Below are 23,905 nucleotides of genomic sequence, written 5' to 3'. Positions count from 1 at the left end.
AAGCATGTCTGGTAAACAAGTAACTGATACTGGACAACATTGAAAATCAAAGCTTAAGTGCTGTTTTTGTGAAATCAGGACGTCTTTCTGGTTCTCTGTTTCATCATGAACTGCTGGAGCAGCTGTTTTCCTTTTCATTCAAAACCACCCCTTGAACAACAAACCCAGGAGGAAACAATGGGAGGCACAAATACAAATATGGCCATTATCTAACAACACCCACTACACTACCTACTGATGGCTCTGCTAGTGCACATAGAGTGTCGGAAGTCCCTAAATTTTACTCTTTAAATTCCAAAAGCAAAGTACGCCCACGAAGAATTAAGGCCATTCGTTGAGGGTGGAGACCCAGGAATAAATTACTCTTTGGGATACTACCACCCAAGTTCCAACGGAGAACAGTTTTATACAGAAGAAACCAGATAAAAATACATTTTAAGCATAACTTTGAAGAGAAAAAGACATAAAAATTTAAACATTCAAATGTTGGAAAAACTGCAAGTGGAAACAGGAAAGGGGTTTTGCTTGGATTGGGTGGTGGTGAGGGATTTAGGCTTTTTTCTTTCTTTCTTTCTTTGGATTTTTATTTTATTTCTTTTAATCCTCTGCCTCATTCTACCAAAGATTGGAGGCTGCTTAAAGAAAGAGAATAGGAAACTATTCTTAAAACTTGAGGAAGCCTAAATAAAATTTTTAGATGAGAAAATACTAACTCCAAGAGTGATATTAACAGAGAGGAATGTATACCATATGGTAATACAGAGTTGCTCCCAAGCCTCTTTGGAGCCAAAATAAAGAGGGAAACAGAGTCATTTATAAGATTCAGCATGTCAACAAGACAAAAACAAACCAAATGTTCAGTAGAATCCCCTTTCCTGAAACTAAGACCCGGAAGCATTTTCCCTGTGGCATCTCCTGAAGAGGATGTAGGCTGCCGCCCAAAAGCATGGCTACAGCAGAAGCAATCAGAGTCCCTGCAGCAGGTTTGTCCCGCACTGTTTGCTGTGGCATCGGGCCAGGATCTGACTGGGAGAGCACCAGAAGGTGGGTACTGTGTTTCAGAACAACATAACAGAGTGAGCTTCAATCCCGGCTAGGCCTCTGAATCTTAATACCTTAATATCCTGATACCCTGCCCATATCCTCAGTCAATTAAATCAGAAAATCAGAATCTCTGGGGATGGGTTCCAGGAGTCTGTGGGTTTTTTTTTGTTTGTTTGTTTGTTTGTTTTCCAGACAGTTTCCCAAGTGATTCCAGTGTGCAGCCTTGGGCATGGGGCCTTTGTGATGGATGTCCTCCCACAGGTGCCTCCGCTATCTATTCCCCCACCATGAGGCCCAGTGCAATACGCAAGACGCAGCACAGCTTAGAGCTTTCCTGGGGCTCCTGCCTTTGTAAACAGTGGTTCTGACCAGAGCCATCTTCCTGGAAGGACCCCCTGCCAACTATCTGTGCCTTGGCTATGACAGCTTCTGCTACCAATCTTCACTGACATCATGTGATTTAAAGATGACACCACCTATAATCTTTGGGTAGGCATTTGTCTCTTTAGTCATAGTCACACACTGACACAAATTATTTTTCTTTTCTTCTTTTTCTAAATAATGTAAAGCAAGTCATGCATTTTGACAGGTGCTATAGAATGGCTCACTCAGTACCCACTCCATCTTTAACTTCTCCCTCAGTTTTCTCTGCCCTCCACTGGAAGGGCTGGAAAATTAACATATCTACTCAGCTTCCCATATAATAAGGGTTCATGGTTCTGATCACAGATACAAGAAAGATCCCTGGGAAAGACTCCTATTCCTAAGTCAAAAGACAAAGCTTCATGAAGAGAAAGGATTTGCTTGACTTGCTTCTTCCTGCCTGAAAGCGGCCAACTTTAAATCATATAGATGAAAGGAGCACACAAAGCATAGGAAGAGAGAACATGAGTGATGACATGGAGCAACTGCACCAGCCCTAAACTGCCTATTCTGGGAATTTTTATTACATGAGGAAGATAAACCCCTGTTTGGTACTAAGCCACCGTAGTCAACTTTCTGCTGCATACAATCACATGCAAACCCAGGCAACACATATATGGTACCATTGAAGGAGGGGGACTAGAACAGTGTTTTTCAAACAGGAAGTTGGAGTTCAATAATGAATCAACCTAAGATAGACATGGAGATGTAGACCTGGAGAGAGATGGTAGATAGGTGGATAGATAGATAGACAGACAGATAGATAGATAGAGATTTATTTCAGGAGAAATGAAGGGTGTCACTAATCTACCCAATCTCTCCTCATCCACTACAAGTTATTATGGTTGTGTCTTTCTCTGCTGTAAGAATTAAGAAAAAATAGGGAAAGTTTCCTTGCCTAAGGATTATAGAGAAAATGAGTTAGACTGTCCAAGATGGGGAAGGACCCCAAGGGTTAGAAAGGGTAGATGTGGCCCAGTCTGGAGGACAGAAGGGTTCTCTCAGAGCAGGATGGGAAACAGAGGGTATGATAAGTGCCCCAGTCCTGCAGGTTCACCAAGTAGTTGACATAGGTAAAGACATCAAGAGTTCGCTGGGTGCCCCATGGCTAGCCGGAGGTGGGTGAGGGAAAGCTGTGAGGGCAGCTCTGTGGGCTACCCTGACTAGTACTGCCTGACAATGTGGACTAGCACCCCAGTCAGCAGAAGTCTCATTAGAAAGATTACGGCCACCATGAGCCAGGACCATGGTGTTTCAAAGTTTGCTGACACCACTTAAGTTCTCAGATGTTTGTTAATTCATTAGAGATAGAGGTAGTCTTCCAAAGTAATTAATACTGGCCTCATGTTGATAAGAGAGAAAGAATATAATTGGGAAAACAAAGAGTTATGAGAGCTGATGGTTCTTGGATCTTCATGTTGGAGAATTCATTCTCACTGCCCAGCCCATTATCTAAAGAGGTATTCGTTCTGCAGTATAATCTTTGGGAGCAGCCCAGTCATTGAAGATTGTATTTATCAGAAGATAATTAAACCTTGGAAAAAAGGCTCGTTTTTATTTATTTTTATTTTTTTAAGATTTTATTTATTTATTTGACAGAGAGAGAAATCCCAAGCAGGCAGAGAGGCAGAGAGAGAGGGGGAAGCAGGCTCCCCACAGAGCAGAGAACCCGATGCGGAGCTTGATCCCAGGACCCTGAGTTCATGATCCGAGCTGAAGGCAGAGGCTTAACCCACTGAGCCACCCAGGCACCCCCTCATTTTTATTTTTTATCAAACTAGAGAAAAGGAATGAGGAAGCCAGTTATTCCTTCTGGTAAGGCTTTAATATAGGCCAACTAGGGAGTAGAAGGGATTCTGAAGACCATCTGGGCCCCCTACTCATGTGAGGCGGAAATTCCCTCCCTAGCATCCCAGCATTGCACCTGGAACTCTGACTTGGGCACGCCTTCAGCATATAAGACACTGTGTGGCACAATGACACAAATGGTAAGTGAGGGCCCAGACTCTACCCTCAAGACACTCAAAATGAAAAAGTAAGAAATAAGTGCATAAAGATTTATAACATTTGGTTTTGGCGGAAAGTGGGGTTATGAGACAAGGTAAAGTCTGGGCAAGGGTCTGCAGGGAAGATCTGATGAGGTAAGAGTCAACGAGAAACTAACTGTTCAAAGGAAACTCAGCGAAAATCTCAGTAGAGTGGGGACAGACTCCACCAGTTGTACGACTTTGCCATGAACTCAAATGGCAAGGGAGGTAACAGGAAGGTCTAACTCAGGTGAGAATAGGAAAAAGGAAAAGGGATGTTTATATTATATATATATATATATATAAATATGAAAATATGAAATACTCTGAGGAATGTTCTATTCACAACTAAATTCCTACTTCCTACTTTGCTCTGTAATATTCATCTTCCCCAGGAAGATCACTACATTTCTTTTTTTTTTTTTATTTTTTTTTATTTTTTTATTTTTTAGATCACTACATTTCATCTGGAGTTTTGAAGTCATTAAGAATGCACTCAAGTTCTTCCACCACCTTGGTCCGGCAATAAACATTACTGAGCCCAGCAGCAGTCAGCTCTTCTAGCAGTATGTGAGGGACTATTGGGGGAATTTGAAAATTTTATGGTCTGAAAAGTGGGCCTTAGCACTTTAGCTTTTATTCTCTCAGAGAGCTTATAAATCCCTCTTCATTTAGCAGTTTTCATGAAAGTGACAGCTTTTGTTAGTCAGGCTAAAGCGAGATTAGAAATAAAATTTTTAACCATTAATCCTCACTGATTAAAGTGAGACCAGAAATCAAATTGTTACCAACTGTGTGCTAATTTCAGCTTAATTCTTTGGCAAGAGGCGTTGGAAATTTTCAGCTCGCTGCACTAATTCACAATGCCGTACTACTGATGGCAGAAAGTCAAGGTCTCCTTTCCTCTTGGGTCCAGGGTGTGAACAATGACTATTTCAAAATCAGTCCAATAAAATATAAACATTAAATTCTTAGCTATGTTGTTTCTCAGCCATCACTTTCCACACCACTCTCTCCTCCTACTCAACACCAGCTTTCCCCCACTCCACCAAGAGCTATGAAAAAAATATCTCCCCAGAGACTGGAGAATCACAGCTGAAAGGCTGGCCTCTCCGCATCAAACAGAGTGTCTGCAGCATCAAAGCAGGTGTCACCCCCACACAAGCCCGTTTCTATTACATACAGTGCTGGGAGGGAAGGAAAATCTTCATGCCAATAAGCCACATCAATTCATCAATCAAAACGAATTCATGCACTAATTAAACTAGCAAAAATTTTAAAAAGCATTTGTGTTACAGACGGGAGAGTGGAGTGGGGAGGGCTGATGGGAGTTAAAATTCCAGGGAAGTGAAAACTTGACAGACACAGCACCAAATAGAAAAGGCAATAAATACATGCCTGGAATTAATAGCAAGGATTTCCTTCATTTGAAAATAATAAATAAATAAATAGCACTCACACATGCACACCCCCCCCAAAAAAGAGCAGGAGGCAAATATTTTCTCGGTTGAGTCAAAATTAACATTAACAGGAGTGCCCTCTGTACTGTGCACATTCACTGGGAAAGCCTGTGAGCAAAATAAAACTCTATCCCTTTCTTCATATCCACTTGTCCCTTAATACTGAACATTTCTCCTACTCCCTTTGAAGACTTTCCAAAGCTATTAAGTACTGTTGCATGGTTAGCGCACTGAACAAAAGCCTGGAGCTGAGGGAAGAATGGAGGCTGAAACCTCATCCGTGTTCTGACAACAAAGTCACATGTTCTGGCATGGAGTTGTTGTCATTAGAAAGTAGTGCCTTTTTCTTCATGAAAGGCGCCCTCTGACTGTGGATTCTGAGAAACAAACTGAGGGTTAAAGAGGGGAGGGAGGTGGGGGGATGGGTGAGCCTGGTGGTGGGTACTAAGGAGGGCACATATTGCATGGAGCACTGGGTATGGTGCATAAACAATGAATCTTGGAACACGAAAAAAAAATAAAGTAAAATTAAGATGTTAAAAAAAAAAAGGTGTCCTCTGCTTGTGCACCCAGAAGTCTGTAACCCCACAGAGGCCAGTAGAGGTCCTGGTCCTTGCTTTTACTTACCTCTCTTGTCTCCTGTTTCTCTGTTTCTTCCCTCTGAACTTTGAACTGAATACTTCTTCAGCTGTTTCAGTATATCATAAATATCTGAACAAAGAGGAAAAAACTCAGTTATCCGTCCAAGTGTTTCATCTATATGACACCAAGTACCCACATATAGGGGGAATATCTTAATGCTTAGTATTGTGTAGACAAAACATCTGGTTGATCAACTTAGTTCATGTTTCTTTCAGATGCTTCACCACCATAGAAACGCTCTCATACCCACTCTCAGCCTGGATTCTCCCATGTAGAGTGCAAACTAGTTATTTTTCTAGGCTCAAAGAGTCTAATTCAGTATAATAGGAGTCTGAGAGATAATAAAGGGACAAGGGGGCTGTTTTCCTCTTAAAACTAAATCAAGAGCATTTAGCCCATATGCTAAATATTATGGGAGGGAACTTTTCATCTTTACTCCAATTGTTCTGATGCTTCATTCAACGAGATTCTTTCACTGTCTCTTGTCTGTGTTATATTTGGAAGAGAAAAACTTCAATGTTTGCTTCAATATCCCAATTTTATACAGCCTTTCGGGTTCATCTATTTCTTTTAAAGCTTGCTTTTGAAAAACAGGAGTCCAGGAGTGAACTTCCTAAAGTTAGTATTAGGGCAAACCAGTGGCCCAATCTCAGCTATCTTTGTTTGAAATGATGGAGAAAAATGATTACAATATATTAAGCATGTCATCTGAATCTAGCTTTATGGCCAGGACACTCCAGAACATCCCCATGGCAAACTTCATTCTCCCCATTTCCCATAAAGAGAAGCCGTTGATTGCAATGCTAGGCCCCTGGTCACACCATAAGTCAACAGCATTACGGAGAACTTTCCAGATCTTCCCAGAATTGGTCCCAAGACTTAGTGCACAAGGGCTGAAAGCTAAAACTCCTTTTCTTCTCCCCAAGGCAGACCGTGAAACTGTAAAGATGAGCTGGCATTTTGTTTTATTTTGTGTAATAAACTGTTCTTTTCACAGCAGTTGGCCCTGGGGGAGTTTCAAATAGCGCTGCTTGGCTGCAGCTGTGGGTGTGGCCCGGCTCAATCCAAAGGCAACTGGGAGACCACAGCTGTGTCAGGCAGAATGGAGCTTAAACCTTCCATCTGGGCTGCACACTTTCAAGTTCACCCCCAAACAAGTTGAGTCATTTTCACAAACCAGAACCCCTCAGATGAAGGTGCTGCTCTTCCTCTGCTTTTGGTAACTTGGGGGCACATCCTATTTCCCCAGAGACTGACACCCACCCCCCAATGTGTCTCTGGACAATTTCCGAACCGTCCCGGAGCCGTCCCTTTGCTAGCCACGCGAAGACATTTTCATGGAGGCTACGGGGTGGTAGGATTTTGTCTGTGTGTTTTGTGCTTCGATTTTTTTCTCCCCCATTCCAGTTTCTTTGGCTCTCGGTCGGCTCTGACAAGCGGAATGCGTTCCCCCAATTCAGTAAATCCGTACATGCTTCCAGAAAAATTTTCGAGGGTTTTCCTTGAGCCCTGGCTTCCAGCGGTAGCAAATAAATGACAAAGTAAGCCTCTACCGGAGGCGTCCAAACCCGAGGACAGAAGTGCGCGCCCTGAACCCCCTCCTCGGCCTTCAAGGGAGGGGGAATCACTTACTTCTTTGTCTCACTGAGGAAAGTATGTGGGCTGGTGAATGGCTTCTTTTCTGACTAGGTTACAGGCACGTCAAAATGGGCACCGTCTAAGAGGGCCAGAGCGAGAAAGCGCAGCGCCGGATACACGTCTGGGCGGCTGGGTGGCGAGTGCATTCCCGGGAGGCGGAGAAAACTCTGGAAGGCCGCGCGGGGGCCGCCGAGGGAGGAGCCGCCGCTAGGGGGAGCGCCGCGAGCCCTCCGGCCTTTGTTCGCGCGAGCAGCTGCCGGGGATTCCCGGCGTTGGGGGGGAGGGGGGCACTCGGGCCCTCTGCAGGGGGCAGGACCCGCGTCTTTGGCGCTCGCAGTCGCTTACGGTCTTTTCCGCGGGGACTCTGTCTGGGGCTGTGCGCTTCGGTGTCGCCCCGTCCCCCATCCCCCATCCCCCACATCCGGCCTTCGACGCGGTCTGGCCACACACCTCCACCCCCGGTCCCGTCGCGCCGCGACGTCCTCCTGCGCGCCCAGGGCTGGGGACCAGGACGCCCTGTGGTGGTGCAGACAGAGCGGGCGGGAGCCGCGAGACAAAGCCTGGGGAGAGCGCGAGCACGAGCGTGAGGGGGAGATAAACGGGGGTGAGGCTATGTGTGTGTGTGTGCGTGTGTGCGTGCACACGCGAGTAAAAGAGAGGAGGGGAGGGAGAATAGAACTGGAGAGCGAGAGGAGAGGGAGAGGACAGCTCAACCCAAGTCAAAGCTGAACGCTGCCCCCTGGGAGAGGCACTGTCCTTCACAGGGGCCCTGACTTGGGTGATTGTGAACTGGTAGGGAGAGTGAGCTGCTCTTTTCCATACAAGACGGATGAGTCTGCGGGTGTAGCTAACATGACAAATATGCACGGGTCTTCTCAGGGAGCCTCCTTCCTAGAAAAAGGGGCCAAAACTTCCCTCGGAGAGTTGCAGTAGTTTATCTGTGGAGTGTCAGGCTATCCCCAAAAGAGATTCCATGATCGAAGTCTCTGGAAAAGTGATAAGAACATAAAAGTTTTTTCACAGCTGTCAACACTAAACAAGTCCTTGGGACCATGGCCACTTTCTTTCGCTGTCTTCCTCTCCATTTCAGCCTGACTGCCTGGTATTCCTCTAGAATTGTGAAGTCTTTGTCTTTCTGCAGCCAGGGCCAGTTCTGGACAGAGTGACTCATCTGCTGATGACACCAAGAGGGAAAGACTGAATGTGATCCTGGGAATGAAGGTCATTAAGAACAGTTTCAGATTGACTTCCCTTAGTCTGAAAGTGGGAGAGAAGCAATAGAAGTGGTTACTCAGGTTTAAACACTGGCTTCGAATTTTTTTTTTTTTAAGATTTTATTTATTTGACAGAGAGACACAGCGAGAAAGGGAATACAAGCCGGGTAAGTGGGAGAGGGAGAAGCAGGCTTCCTGCTGAGCAGGGATCCCGATATGGGGCTCATGACCTGAGCCTAAGGCAGATGCTTAACCACTGAGCCACCCAGGCACCCCCTGGCTTTGAATTTAAAATTCCACTCAGGGTACAATAGAAATAGAGTAGGTGCTTGGGTAGCTCATTTCTTTCATATGAGCACGGATGACTCACTTGATTTTCTTTTCCTCATTCGTAAAATTGAAGGATTGGATCAAGGGCTCTTCCAGCTCCAAAATTAGAAGAGTTATCTCTGTTCAGGAATTTGCAGAGGAACATTTCTTATTTAAATGTATGATGCAATCATGGAATGAAGAACACGAAATACGAATTTTCAAAAGAAGAAAAAGCAGTAGCATAGCATTTTCTCCAGCTGAATCTCCCTTTCCAAATATTTTATGTCTAATGTTGATGAGGTCACATCTAAAGTAGTTAATGCTCCTTAAGTGAGAAGACAATGTCACCTCTGAGACCCAGTACGGAAATCAACCAGGGAGACCTCTGGGTGAGATGATTTGCTGTTCAAGAGGAAACCACTTTCCTGCACTCAGAAAAGACTCAAATACTTTATTTTTTTTTTAAGATTTATTTTATTTTAGAAAGAGAGTATGAGTGGAGGAAGGAGCAGAGAGAGAGTGAGAGAAAGAATCCTCATGCGGATTCCCCACTGAGTGTGGAGCCCAAGCTGGGGGTGGGGTGCTCAATCCCTGGACCCTGAGACCATAAATTGAGCCAAAATCCAGAGCCAGCCACTTGGCTGAGTCACCTAGGTGCCCCATTTCCTAGACTTTAGAATCTTTGGGGTTTTAGTACCAGACCTCTGTAGGATGTAGCTTATATTTCAGAGCACCTAATTCTTTTGTTCATATTTTGTCCTCTGATCACTGTTGTGTAAGTTTGGGAGGTTGAGGACAACAGAGAGACACAAATCCAACTTTGTGGCAAAAACATTTCTCAGTATGCACATCAAATTTTAACAGTTGTGAGAATGTCTATGATTAAGGCGTTTTTACCTAACATTTGTCTAAGTTGAGGAAGTTCCCAACGGTGAAATTTCAAGTCTGTGGCTTATGAGGAACACAAGTTTTGTTTTTTTTTTTAACTTTATGTTCTTTAGCCTCTCTGTTGGAACTATGACAATGTGGGTCTGATAAAATATGACTTGGTTTCAAACTATCAAATAGCATTATAAAAATGTTTGGATTAGATTTAGTTCTCCTAAGAGGTGGCAGATTGATAGAGCATGGATAAAACAAGTCAGCTTCTAGGAATGATTGCTTCATGAGAAACAGGGCCCTTCTTTCTCCAGAGTGACATGGACATTCCCAGACAACATCTTAACTTGCAGAGTTCTCAAGCATGAATCCAAGCTTCCTTCCCTGCTGAGACCGCTGGCAAGAGTGGAAATTTCTCCAGGAGTTCTGTAATGGAATGGTACCTTGCTGAAACTAGGGGTCACAGGGTCATTGCTTTCTAATCAGCCAGAAGCCAGCAAGACTATCCCCATAGCTAAACCATCCAGAAAAAGCCTGTGAAATATGTTTGCTGAGCCCTCTGATCTCCTTGGTCGCTCACCTCCCTAAGTGGTTTCCCCTCCCCTCCTGCCATATTCTCACACTGACCACAGCCCCACCCTGCTGACAGGGTCTCCTAGTCCCACTCTCTGTCTCTTCCCCCTTCCTTCATTCCCTTACCTCATGGCCCTTCTAGGTACATTTGCATCTCATCTGTGTGACTGGTGCACCTAAGGCTCCTGGCTCTGTAAATCAGGCTTGGATCTGTCGAGGGGCACGTGGGTGGCTCAGTCATTGGGCATCTACCTTCAGCTCAGGTTATGATCCTGGGATTCTGGGATTGAGCCCCACGTCAGGCTCCCTGCTTGGCAGGAAACCTGTTTCTCCCCACTCCCGCTGCCCCTCCTTGTGTTCCCTCTCTCACTGAGTCTCTCTCTTTCAAATAAATAAATAAAATCTAAAAAAAAAAAAATGGATATGTCATCATTCCATAAGAGCAGCTAATAAAGCTGGACCAAGTATTTTGACTACTGTAAGTGTTGATTGACCCCAAATCACTTAGGTATCACTTTTTCAAAATATCATAAGTTGTTTTTAATTCAAGACCTTTCATGGTTAAGAAAAAGAATAAAGGTTCAGTGGAGACAAAACTGCACTATTGTAGAAATAATATATAGCTCTCTAAGTATATCATTTACATGGATATTGCGTATGTTCATAAATGCATATAAAGCTCCAAATACTAGCTAGATTCCCCCCATGCTTGGTCTCTTAACTACCTCCATATCTGTTTTGAACCTTAGTACAGACTGCCTTGTTCACCTTCTTCCTCATTAGGGGACGGTTGCCTTCGACGTTTTATTGCTGATCTGCTAATTATGAGAAGTTCTGTCTATGCTCACAAGTTTAGCGCTCATACTTCCCAGAACAGTCACACTCTCTTCTCTCCCTGCCCTCCCTTCCGCTCCTGCCTCCCTTCTCTAGCAACAGGAGAGATTTTGCCAACTATTTTAGCTTTTTACTCAATAGAATAATTTATGGACTAAGCACCTTGCCCACCCCTCTGAAGTCAATCTGCCATGGTTAGTTCCCGGTTTGACTATTAAATGTTCCTCCTCTTCCTTGTTCCCATGCTTGCTGCCGTGGTTTCAGCTGTCCAACAGGCATCTCACTGGGAAATTGCTGGTTCCTCACGTCACGCTGGTTTCTGAAAAGCTCCTTGAGTATCTTCCCAGAGCGAGCCCCAAGTCAGGAGCCGAATCACTAGCCAGACCGCAGGACCGCCCCCTTCAAGATGGTCCCAACCACTTTTCTTTCTGCGGGGAAGCACAACTGTCCGCCCCACCTCCCGACTGGCCAACAAGTATCCCACATTTGTATAAAAATGAAATCGACCCACATGTATCGATTGCAAGCGTTCTTAGCAAAGCCCTCTGCTGGGCACTAAGTACCCAGATACAGGATCAGGTGAGGTTTGCTAAGAACGCCGCAGAACTTCTGAAAATAGCTACAGGAAGGGAAGACAGCTCCTGGACGCCATGCTGCTGGGACTCCTGGAAAGCAGCGCGTGACACCGGAGGTCCAGACGGCCAAACGGCTTCAGCAGGGCTGCATACTTTTACAGGGTTCATTTAAACCATTATGTCGTGGACGTTCTCTTTTTTTCAAATGATACATCACTGCTGACAGTTGGCATGTACTGTTTTCATAGCTTAGCCTTTATAAATATTATGAGCACATATCACAGCAGTATTGTTATAACGAGTTACAATGATGTGTTCTTTGAGAGAGTGCCAATGACTGGTTTATATCCTTGGTGGTGCCGCAGCATCATAATAAATGTGGTATAAATCCTTCCCAAGGTTCAGCAGTTCCTTTAAGCCAAGAACACTACATGTGGGTTGTTGGGTTCCCCAGGTTGCCCCCAACCTTTGAAACTCCTGCTTCCTCAAGGCTTTGATAGATGGTCCCCAATTTTGAGGATGTTAATATGGTCAGTGATCTAAACCGCACTCCTTTAATAGAGGGCAGCCATTATTATAATCTGGAAATAATTTTCATCTGAACATCACCAACAGCCAAACATAATAAAATATGTATAAGTCAAGTAACATTACACAGAGGCCGCTTCGGCTCCAGCAGAGTCAGCCCCAGCCGCTGCGCAGCAGTGGGTCTCTGGAGGCAGGGAGGGCGGGGACACCTCTGTTTGCTGGCACAGGGGTGCTGTCACTGTTGGGGGCATATGGGAGAAAGCAGTCTCCCTCTACTAAGATGGCTCTGTTACTGCAGGGGCAATGCCGTGGGTTTTCTCTGTGGATATGGGGAACAAGAAGAAGGGGCTGCAGCAGTGAAATAAGCAAGCGACGTGCCAGGCGCAGAGGGCTGACAGAGTTCAACTCTTCCAGCCATAACTCACTTGTCTGGTTTGGACAGGTGGCAGAGTCTCTGGTCTTGATGCCCTTCCTTCTACCCTGTGGGACCAGCGTAAGGACAGAAGCACAGACCATTAATAATGGTGGCAAGTTGACGCTCGCTATTTCAGGGCAATTCTGGGTAGGAGCGACACAGCCTGCCCTCATCCCCTGCATTACTCCATGTAGGAGGACACCAGCTCTGGCCCTCCCCCAGGTCCCTGGCGCAGTGAGTCCCTTCCAAGTAGGGTGCGTTAGAATGATCTGTTGGGAACTGTAGGTGTACTGAAAACGGAACAACTGAATCTGGAGTCATTAAATCTTCATTTAACCCTGCTAATTGTGTACATGGGCCAAGAGCTGCCTTCACATAATCCACTCAACAGAAACTGGCTGTGGACGTAGAATTGATCTATAGTCGGCTGTCCCAAGCTTGAGGTGGTAATTCTTTTGCCAAACATTAATCTATTCTATATCCTCAATGAAACCACACTCGAGTCAGAACAAACGCGGGAGAAGGTTTTGAACAGGGGGATGCGTAACAAGGCCAGGGTGAAAACACCCTGTAAGGTGCATTCTTCATTCAGACTCTAAATCACCTCCATTCCTGACTAGGCTGGGGTGACTTCATTACCTTTTCCTGTGAATTATTAATACCAGAAACACTAAGCCTTGAGGCAACAGTTGGAGAAAACTCTATGCATGGAGGAAATGAACCCCACCTATTTTCAAGTGCTTCTCCTTTTCTTTCCCTGGAATTTCCTAGTCCCTGCCACCCACCCCCTGCCCCAGCTTCTTAATTGTTCATGTGTTTGAAATAGCTGGCATTTGGCTCATTAGTGGATCTAGTGCTATTGCTCAAGTTTGCTTCTTCTTTTAGAAATATCTTTTTGAAAGGAAAACCTAGTTCCTATAACTTTTTTTGTAACACATGTCCCAAGTCCCAACTGACCTGTGAGGATGTGAGTTGTGAATAAATTCTCTGCCTGCCTATTGCTTTGTTGGGAAAATAAACTGGTAGTTGAAAAATGACTTCCACCAATGGACCCTTTCTGTTGACACAAAAACCTTTAATCTTAAAAGACAGATGCTCAGATTTGGGGTGCCAGACTTTCCGCTCTCACTGCACAGCTCTCTTAGGTTTTATCTCTGATCAGGTCCTTCCCAACCCTTGCGCCATGGCCCTCTCCTCTCTTCCTCTTCTCTCTCTGGTCCCCTGGAGCACAATTGGTCTCAGGATCTCTCACTTGCCCTCTTGTCCTCACACCTGTTCTCTAGCCACAAATGCCCTCCCTTGACTGTCCAGACATAGTGAAAGCATCTTGTTCAAAATTAATTTTATTATACTCCACGTTCCCCAGGTCCTGTCTCAGCTCTCAACCTACAGGAGAAACTAAATAAAATCCAAAAGATAAGTCAAAAGAAAATCTTGCGTGTGCGTGCAGTTCTTAATGCCCTAAATACATAGACCAAAGAAAACTTGGAAAATTGGGGACTGGAAGAAAACTGGATATTTTTTAGACTGGAATTTCTGAAGTAGACCCATTTCAGAAGAAAACTGGCAAGGAAGTCATTGACTCTTGGTTCAAAGTGGGCTTCTAAGCCTGAGAAAGATGTTTTTGACTGAGTTGGGTGAAAAGTTTCAGGAGGCTCTGGAACCTCAACCATGTCTCAACCTCTTGTGGAATTAGGGATAAATGAAATCAGAAACATGTGGAATATATTTCCCTTTAAATACATGTAAGGCTAGAAGTTAAGGGGAAAGTGTTCAGCTAAACTTATTTAGGGTTTGGTTTTCCCCACGACATCTGAAAAATAGTTCAAGATGTCAGATGAACCCAAAGTGCAACCACGTTCACCTTCTACTGAAAACAGAGTGTGTGTAGCAGCTGAGGGGAGACATGTTTAATGTCAAGTTAATAAAAGTAGAAAAAGGTATGTTGGAGCTGAAAGGAGGAGGGAACGTTCAAATATGCACAGAAAAGAAAATTGTTAAAGCTAGAGGAGCTTTGGCTAAAGAGAAGGGGCCAAGGAATCTGAAGTCTTTGTACTGTTTCTGAGACACCCACGTCCCTGGGGCCTAGAGTTCACTTAGCAAACAATGCTTCTCATGACACTCCTTCTTCTGTGACCTGACTTTCCCTTAAAGTTTAAACTATTGCACCTTGATTATAACAGAGGTATCTTACAGGCACCAAACATAGGTTTGAAATGTGACTGGCTTTTAGCCAGATATCTTCAAGAACCGGTGGATTTTTATGACTAGGCGGTTGAACCCTTAGATGCCCAGACTCTTGGTAAGTTGGGATCACATGGGGATCTATGAGGGAGAGCCCGAGACCTCTCCACTACTGCCTACAGCAATGAGAGAGGCTCTCAGTCTATGGGTCTGCTGTTGTCTCTGCTGGGACCCAGAGGATGGTAGAGCTCTCCCTCCACTGGACACAGAAGGACGGGCTTCCTTTAAAGCCTATAGTCTACACCTCTCTGACCATTTCTGCTGTACCCACTCTGTCTGGATTGATGGAATCCGTGGCCCTGAACTCCCCTTTTGGGCTAGCGATCATCCTCTTTCTTTTCACACTGGACCTCAAAACAAGAGACAGCAATAAATTTCGCTCGTGCCTTATTAACCCGTGTGGAGCCTGGGACTCTCTATAAAGGGGGACTCTCTCTATAAAGTCTGGGACTCTCTATAAAGGGGAAAAAAACTGCTTTTTGCTCCACTTATAAAAAACTAAAAGAGAAGCCTTGAATCAGACTAAAACACTTGCTAAAACAGAGATGGAAGAAGCAGGATCAAATGATTATATCTTGCAGGATGCCCTTGGAATTTAGGGAGATGAACTTGGCTAAGTCTCTGAACACCTTTTTATTTCAATTTTCCCATCTATGAAATACAGGGTAACAATGTCTACTCTGCTGTTTTCATAAAGGGATTGTTATAGCATAAAATGAGATAAAATGTGCATAAGTGCTTTGAAAAACATAAAGAATCCTCCAGCACTCCACACTTCTCTTTTGAGCTCAGGTGGTTGGTCTATTTGACTTTTTCCCCTGAATATTCTACTAATATCTCACACTTAGCATGTCCAAGACAGATCTTTTTGATCTTCTCCTATAAATTTCCTACTCCAACTTTCTCATTTCTGCAAATGACTCTACCACCCGACCAGAGGTTTAAGTCAGAAATTTGGAGATTTTCTTTGATACCTCCCTCTGCTTCCTACTGTCAATTCAACACCATGTCCCTATTGATTCATCCCCATTTTTCTGGAACCTGGGCACTTCTCTAGCCCAGGTTTGAGTCCCCTCACCTGAACTACTGCAAAAGCCAGTGATTAGTCTCCCTGCTTCCTCGCACCCCCACCCTCCTCCTCCCTCCTGCATCTCTCCCTACCCACTCCCCCCACCCCACCCCCACTGTCCAGTCTCCTCACTGCAGCCAGAACAGTCTTTCAAATTTGATCCTGTCACTCTCCTGCTCAAAATGATTCAGGCTTTCTGATTCCCAGGAACCTGAAGAAAAATTCAAGGACATAGGAATTGAGGGAAGGCTCCACTGTTTTGGGACTCCAGACGTGTGACTTACCAAAGTCTTGCTGTGAGACATGAATGCTGGGCTAATATATCTTCAACACTTCCCTCTCCACAATAGCTCTGACTGAATCCTGACAACTGGGTCCTCCTCAGCTGGAAATCCTCACCGGACACCCCAACAACAGGCCCCTCCCCATTAGGAGGATGCGTATGTGTATGTGTGTCTGCCTGTGTGTCTTCTTGTTTGTGCAGATTTTGTGCCTACCATCTGTTGACCAGCTGTAATTGCAAGAAGGAAAGAGGGAAGGGAATGAAGCATAATGAGAAGAAGAAGAAGATGAGCTCTTCTCTATTTGTATCTTTCATTGATAATAAGTATTTTTAATGGTCTGAAATGTTCTCTCTAAATTTTGACTATTTTCTTGATGTCCTAGAAATGCTCAGTTTGGAAAAGCCTCAAACTATTTTACAAAGCACCTGAAAAGTTTCTAGAAAACAAAGGTGTTTAGAATTTGGAATACACATAGCTATGTAACATCCATATGCAAAATGTTGGCTCCATGGATCATCTAAGAAAAAATATTCATTTAAAACTGACTTCTTCAATCACCCATTATTAGTGATTAGCACCCAAGAAAGATAAACTAATTTTATCATTTTCCTGAGTGAAATAGATTTAGAAAAGATAAATTCACTACCAGAAATGTTCTGTAAAGTTTTACAAAGTCTTCTGAGCTATCTGTTGTTTTAAATTATTGTCAGAATGTTAATGCTTTTGGCCAAAAGCCCTCTCAAAACATTCAGAGTAAAAATTAAGTATAATGGAGCTTTGGGATTAAGTCATGGATTATAAAACAGAACAGAACTAAAATATTTCTAAAGCATTCAAAGTTTCTATTTCCAATTATCTGCACTTTCATTCTAATCCAAGAATCCAAAGGATCAAGTGGTAAGTAACTATATTTAAATTCTTGATGGCACTTTTTCTCAGTGGTCTTCAAAAACTTTGTAGACATGACCTGGTGTCGAGTATGATTAATCTCAGATGCAGAGGAACTGGGTGGTTTGGACAAAGTGGCACAAGCATAGTATAGAGAGAACGGTGTGGGTGTCATGCATCATAGAACCTTGTCCCTTCCTCTCTGCCTACCAGGCCCCTAACAATCAGCGATGTCATCTAATTTCTCAACTGTTCATCTGCAAAGTGAGAATACAAAGGCTGATGGTTTTTCAAAAACGCTTTCCATGTTTCAAAACACCTGCTCCATGATTCTAAGATTTAACACACCGAATCATCTATAATAGGGAAAATCTTCAAGTGTATCTGTTTAAAACAGGAACTAAAAAATGCAGAACAAAGAATCAGAGCTGGGTAAGTATTGAATGAGACTTGACTTCGAAAAACCAAACTAAAAATTACTAAAAGAGGTTAACTTTATCATATTTTAGAGTGGGGGTTATGATTGCATAAATTACTTTTTAGAACCAGGAATAAAACAAATGGGAGATGTTCCTCACATGATTTTGCTACCAAATTTATGATAGTATAATACTGCATTATGATAGCCATTATTATCATTAAAAACAGTAAAATATATTGGAACTTCATTATTTTCTCAAGGGCCCTCTTCCTCATTTGATTTTCATTTTTTTTTAAGATTTTATATATTTATTTGACAGAGAGAGATCACAAGTAGATGGAGAGGCAGGCAGAGAGAGAGAGAGGGAAGCAGGCTCCCTGCTGAGCAGAGAGCCCGATATGGGACTCGATCCCAGGACCCTGAGATCATGACCTGAGCCGAAGGCAGCAACTCAACCCACTGAGCCACCCAGGCGCCCCTCTCATTTGATTTTCAAACATTTCTGATGAATTACTATTCCATCATCATTCCTCTTGATTTTTTTCCCCTCTTACTTATCGCTAATTTTTCTGTTTCTTCCATTCCCATCTGTCAGTAGATTTGTTTGTGATTCAAACAATTGTCAACATCGCTTTATCAACTTCACCAAATCCCACATCTTTTACAAGATTTGTGACTTCACTTTGTGGTAGATTTATATTGTCAAAGTAGTTGGCAAGTTTAGCATGAAGTGGGGAGACATCTTTAAGTGAGGGTTAATTTTATAAGTAAATGAATAACATTAGTTAACATTTTCATGTTATGGCTAATTTTGCTTCTGTGCTCATTTTGTAATGAAAGGGACTTACTCAGATAATAAAGCAGCCTTATGTTTGTGAATTCTGAAACCTACCTCTCTTTCTGTTTATACACAAATAAAAGATGTTTTCCTGATTCCTGATCCCTAGGAAAATTCCTATGAGAAATACTAAATTTTAGAAACATAATACTAATATTATTGGAATTCTCCTCATTTGAAAATTAATAAATGAAAGACTTGACAGGATAATGCTGTCTCAACTCTAAAACAATTGTCTGCTATAACAGCTCGTAGCAAAATTGTGATAACTGCCTTCCCAGGATGTTTCACAGTGAGAAATATTCTTTTTGAAAATATCCTTGGTGTCAGAATCCACGATATCTTTATGTGAAGGGCCATTTGTCGGGTACTAAGGTGACAGATCACCTTACAAGGATCTTCAGGTTGAGGTCATTTGTTTCTGAGAAAAGGGGGTCTCAGTGGGGCCCGTGTCCATATTACGGAAAAAAGAAATGGATTGACCTATTGATGCTGGAAGGCAAGTTTTAGAATATCTAGTGCAAACAAATCCTGTTACAGATGGTGGTTGAAAGCCATTCTGATGAATTTGCTTTCTCTTGCACTGCTGCTTTTCTGAATTTTGTCTGCAGATGTGTCATTTGGCTGCAAGATGGAGCCCTCAAGGCCAGATGACTGAATAGTGCTAAGCATGGGTTTCTGAGACAGGATCCCCATCAACCCTTTGCCCCAAACTGCCACTTTCAAGCAGAGGCTAGGACAGCGGGCTGTTTTTGGTGGAGACGCAAACCCAGGAAACAGGAGGCAGACCCTACAGGCAATAAAACAGGAGGGAACGCTGCGGGAAGGGCGCTCGTCCAGTTGGTCAGCACTGCTGGTGACCGGAGCTCAACCTCCCCAGGACCTTCAGAGAAACTACAAGAATGTACCTAAGAAATGCCTGCCTGGGAACAGAAGGGGAGGCACTCTCCTCCAGCTCCCATAACCATCCATCAGGAGTTTCCTGTGAGACATTACCCTCCCACACCTCCAGGTTGCATGTGTGAATAAGCCTCCACAAGCATTTCTCTCACCGAGGTTGTCAGAGGGGCCTTGGGACAGGAAACCAGATGTCTGCGGTGTTGCGGAGGTGAGGCACTGTCCAATCCCGCCAGCGTGAAACTAATTCTAGCAGCAACAGCTGAAGTAAAAGATGCATGAGGACAGGAGGCAATGTAGATGGAGTGCTGGGCACAGAGATACGGTCACTGAGGTGAAGACTGACAAGTGAATTCCGGTCAGGGCACTCAGCAGCCAATCGACCCCCTGCTGCCAAGGGATGCCAAGGAGATGAGGGGGCTTTGTCTTACCCACATAGGGTGACACATGGAACACAGGCAAAGGGCCCCTATCTCTTTGCACCATTTTACACATTCTTTCTCAAATGCCGTCTTCACCATGTTTGTTGCCTCTGCCTGTTCTCGAGGACGGATGAGTTCTTGGAAGTTTATTTTTCAAAAGCACACTCAGCTGTCTTCCCAGGGTCCCATAAGTTTCCACTCTAATTTCTGATTCCGCATCTAAGATGGCTTGTAGAGGGTATGACTCCGGGGAGGCACTCTATAAATAGTCATTCCTTCTATTTTTGCTCCATAACTTTTAACCAATTATTTACTCCTTTTGCCTATACTACTAGTTTTCGGAAATTTATTTGTTTAAACCCTGTCTTACTCCAAAAACTCCCTGAAGTGGCAGGTTCTGAAGTTAAACCTCACCATTGATTTTGTCCATGTATGTCCCTTCGCAGGAGGAGCCTTCTCTAGAGCTATTACTTGGAGAAATAGAACTTCAAAGTCAGACTCAGTTAATGAACATACTCAACTATGACAATATTTACTGAGCACCTCTTATGTGCCAAGTACTTGTTAAAAAGGGGGGGTGGGAGGACACCACTATTCCTTCCCTTACTATGCTCACAGCTGACTGTGAGGAAGGAAAACAGATTAGTAAAGAGACAGTTGTGGCGCAGAGGGATGGAGATAAGCACAGGGAGCCGGGAACATAGCCAACCCCGATTTGGAGGAAGAAGGCGAGTAACGGATGGCTCACTGCGTTACGCCTTGAAGAAAGTAGCTGGCGGCTCCAGGCACACAGAGAAACCTGTACAAAGCCCTCAGAGCACCTGAGGGATACAGGGCAGGCAGGGCATGGAGGACCTTGTGTAACGTGCTGAACAAGGTGGCTTTGATCTTGAAGGATACAGAGAACCGTGCAAAAGATATTTAGAATCTTCCCACTCCTCACTCTCTGGTCTAACCCACTATCATCTCTTGCCTGGACTGTTGTGGTGGTCTCCTAATTGTTTCTGCTTCCACTTGTGCTCTACTAAAATCTTCTCAACACATCACCCAGGGTGATCTTCCCAATGGTAATTCAGATCATAGAAGTCCTGTGCTCCAAACCCTCCCACAGCGGCCCAGACCACTCAGAGTTAAAAACCAAAGTAGCCTCAGTGGCCCCCAAACCCTCAGTGATGTCACACCAACACCGTGCTGTTACTCTAGGCCCCCATCCCACTGGGGCCTCCGTACCCTCCTTGTTGTTTCCCAGCAAGAGTGGCCACTTCCTTCCTTCCCGAAGTTTCCTCACCTAGAATGCTCTTGTGCCTCTCCATGGCCTCACTTCATTCAAATTCCTGCTCAGATTTTTTAACAGTGAGGCTCTGCCAACCAGACTGTGTATTAAATAGCAAACTCTCTTTGCTCTGCCCCTGGTTCTTTCTACCGCCCTTACTGCGCTGATTGTTAGCTAGCATTTATCACTCTCTGACATGTATATTTTTGTCTTTATTTTATATTCACACATCTGTATTAACTTCCTTATGCTGTGTATTGTCTCCCCCTCCCCCTGCTAGAACCTGAGATCTGTGAGGCAGGAACTTGGCTCTGCTCTCTGTGGATCCTCATTTCCTAGGTCAAAGTAGCATCTTGTAAGGATGCGTTAGACAGCTGAATGAATGATTTGAACAGGTTTAAACAGGAGAGAAACAGGATCAGATTAATGTTCAGATGGCAGCACAGTTGAGAACTGTGATTAAAGAAAAATAAGACCAAGGAGGCCAGGCAGGGTGAGGACGTGAGCTGATGACAGAGCAGAGGGGGCAGGAGAAAAGACAGGGGTGAGAGGTGTTGGGAGCTGAATTCTGCAAATCTTGGGGCTGATTGACAGAGGAGAGTGAGTGGTGGAGTGAGGAGGACCCTTAAATTATGGGAAGGCAGAGAAGGATGTCCTTCACTGAGATCAGGGGACAGGAGGACAGGGAGAAGGGGAAGGGTTAGAGAAATTCCCACTTGACAGCTTATACTTACCATGTGAAGTAAAAGATAATCACAACAAAATGAGGATGAGGGGAGAAATGTTGAGTTAGGGAAAACCTTCTGTGAGGAAGGAGAGAAAGCTGAGAGGAGAGGTGTGAGAGACAGACATCAAAAGCAGCCTTGACTAAGAAGTCACTGAGTATGAAAGGCTTGTGAATCCGGGTGTGAATCCAGACCTGCCCTTACCAGCTCACCTTACAAAAGCGATTTAACCTCTTTGAGGGTCAGTTTGCTCGTTAGGAAAAGGAAAGAGTGTGCTCCATTATGCCCAGCTATGGTGTTCCTTCAGTAAGATGAATATGCCTGCGAAGTGTCACATAGCCAGGGCCTGGTGGATCCATATTTTGTGGGGACTGGAATTCTGACAGTCGGGAAAACACCCCGTAAGGACTACCAGCAGGGCGCTTAGGTGGCTCAGTCAGTTAAACGTCTGCCTTTGGCTCAGGTCACGATCTCAGGGTCCTGGGATTGAGCCCCATGTTGGGCTTCCCACTCAGCAGGGAGCCTGCTTCTCCCTCTGCCCCCCCCCACACAACTCTCTCTCTCTGTGTCAAATAAATAAATAAAATCTTTAAAAAATAATAATAATAATAATAAAAGCTAGAATACCAGTGTTTTGTGTATCCATCCAGAATTTGCCTGTGTAAATATAAACATATACATCTCCCTCTCTTCCTTAGAAACAGTACACTGTATAAGTTTGTTCTGCTCCTTTTCTTTACTTAACCCTCAAACACAGAGATTGTTCCATATAGTACCTTTAAGAACTACCATGTTCTGGGGCGCCTGGGTAGCTCAGTGGGTTAAGCCGCTGCCTTCGGCTCAGGTCATGATCTCAGCGTCCTGGGATCGAGCCCCGCATCCGGCTCTCTGCTCCACAGGGAGCCTGCTTCCCTTTCTCTCTCTCTCTGCCTGCCTCTCTGCCTACTTGTCATCTCTGTCTGTCAAATAAATAAATAAAATCTTTAAAAAAAAAAAAAAGAACTACCATGTTCTTAGGGCACTGGAGGGGCTCTGTTTGTTAAGGAACTGAATCTTGATTTCAGCTCAGGTCGTGATCTCAGGGTCATGGGGTCCAACCCCAAGTCGGGCTCCACAACCAGCTTGGAGTCTACTTGAGAATCTCTCCCTCTCCCTCGATCTCTCCCCCTGTTTGTAGTCTCTTAATAAATAAATAGAATTTTTTTTTTTAAAGAACTCTCATGTTCTTTTTCATAGCTGCATATAATCCTGTAGTATACATGTGTCATACTTTATTTGGCAAACAAAGGACCATGTCTTTGTTATCTTTCCCTGCCCACTTCCTCGTACAATGCAAGGAATCAGTAAACATTCAATGCTTGCTTAGAAATTAATTACATTCAAAATAAAAATGAATTTGTACATAGAATGAGAAAAGAAATCACAAATTACATATTTTTAACCTGCCAAAAGCCAATGCATCATAAAATCCAGAAAAAGAACACAATGTTTTTATTAATCAATTGCCTGGAATACCTCTATCATATTTTTCCTATATTATTTGGCTGCAGTCTTGATCATTTCTTCATACGATAATGATTTTGTAATATAATTTTTATAGAAAGGATAAAAAGACATTCCAGTCTTTGTTCCAGCTTGGTTGAAGTAATTTTTTTTTTTATTATTGATAGCTTGGATGCAATAAGCATTATACACAGACATATCTCTGTTTATTATATGGCTAGAAGTTCGCATAACTACAAGAATTGTGATTAGTTCTATTTCACACACTCATCAAAAAAGAAAAATATATGAGGGATGTCTTAGCCCATTAGGGCTGCTGAAACCAAAAATATCATAGACTGAGTGGTTTAAAAAAGCAAAAAATTATTACTTATAAATAAGTCGAAAATCAAGACAGATTTAGTGTCTGGTGAGAGCCCACTTCACAGATGACCATCTTCTCACTGCACTCTCACACGGCAGAAGAGGCAAGAAGGCTCTCTGGGGTCTCTTATAAAGGGCACTAATTCCATTTGTGAATGCTCCACCCTCACGACCTAATCATATCCCAAGGGCCCTGCCTCCTAATACCATCATACTGGGCATTAGGTTCTCAACTTATGAATTTGGGGTTGGGGGAGGGACACAAAAATTCAGCCCATAGCAGTAGCTTTACATATGGTGATATATGGTTCATTACTGAGTATACTCCTGACAGAAAAGAATTTTCATTTTCCTTAGTCACTGATGAGACTAGTTTATGGATTTCAAACTTCTTATCTCCTTCATCATTAACCT

General features: G+C 43.7%; 1 long non-coding RNA gene across 1 annotated transcript in view; it reads right to left on the bottom strand.

Moving 5' to 3' along the window:
- Positions 1-7,341, bottom strand: part of LOC132013017 (uncharacterized) — a 76,671-nt gene extending 69,330 nt beyond the window's left edge. The window contains exons 1-2 of the long non-coding RNA XR_009402844.1: positions 7,229-7,341; positions 5,582-5,665 (exon numbers count right to left, since the gene is read on the bottom strand). This is a non-coding gene — a long non-coding RNA (uncharacterized LOC132013017). The remainder of the gene's footprint in view (positions 1-5,581; positions 5,666-7,228) is intronic.
- Positions 7,342-23,905: the final 16,564 nt, after the last annotated feature.

The sequence above is a fragment of the Mustela nigripes genome, chromosome 3, assembly GCF_022355385.1.
Source record: "Mustela nigripes isolate SB6536 chromosome 3, MUSNIG.SB6536, whole genome shotgun sequence".
Lineage (NCBI taxonomy): Eukaryota > Metazoa > Chordata > Mammalia > Carnivora > Mustelidae > Mustela > Mustela nigripes.
The sequence above is the reverse complement of the archived record's forward strand: the minus strand, read 5'-3'. Positions and strand labels throughout refer to the sequence as shown.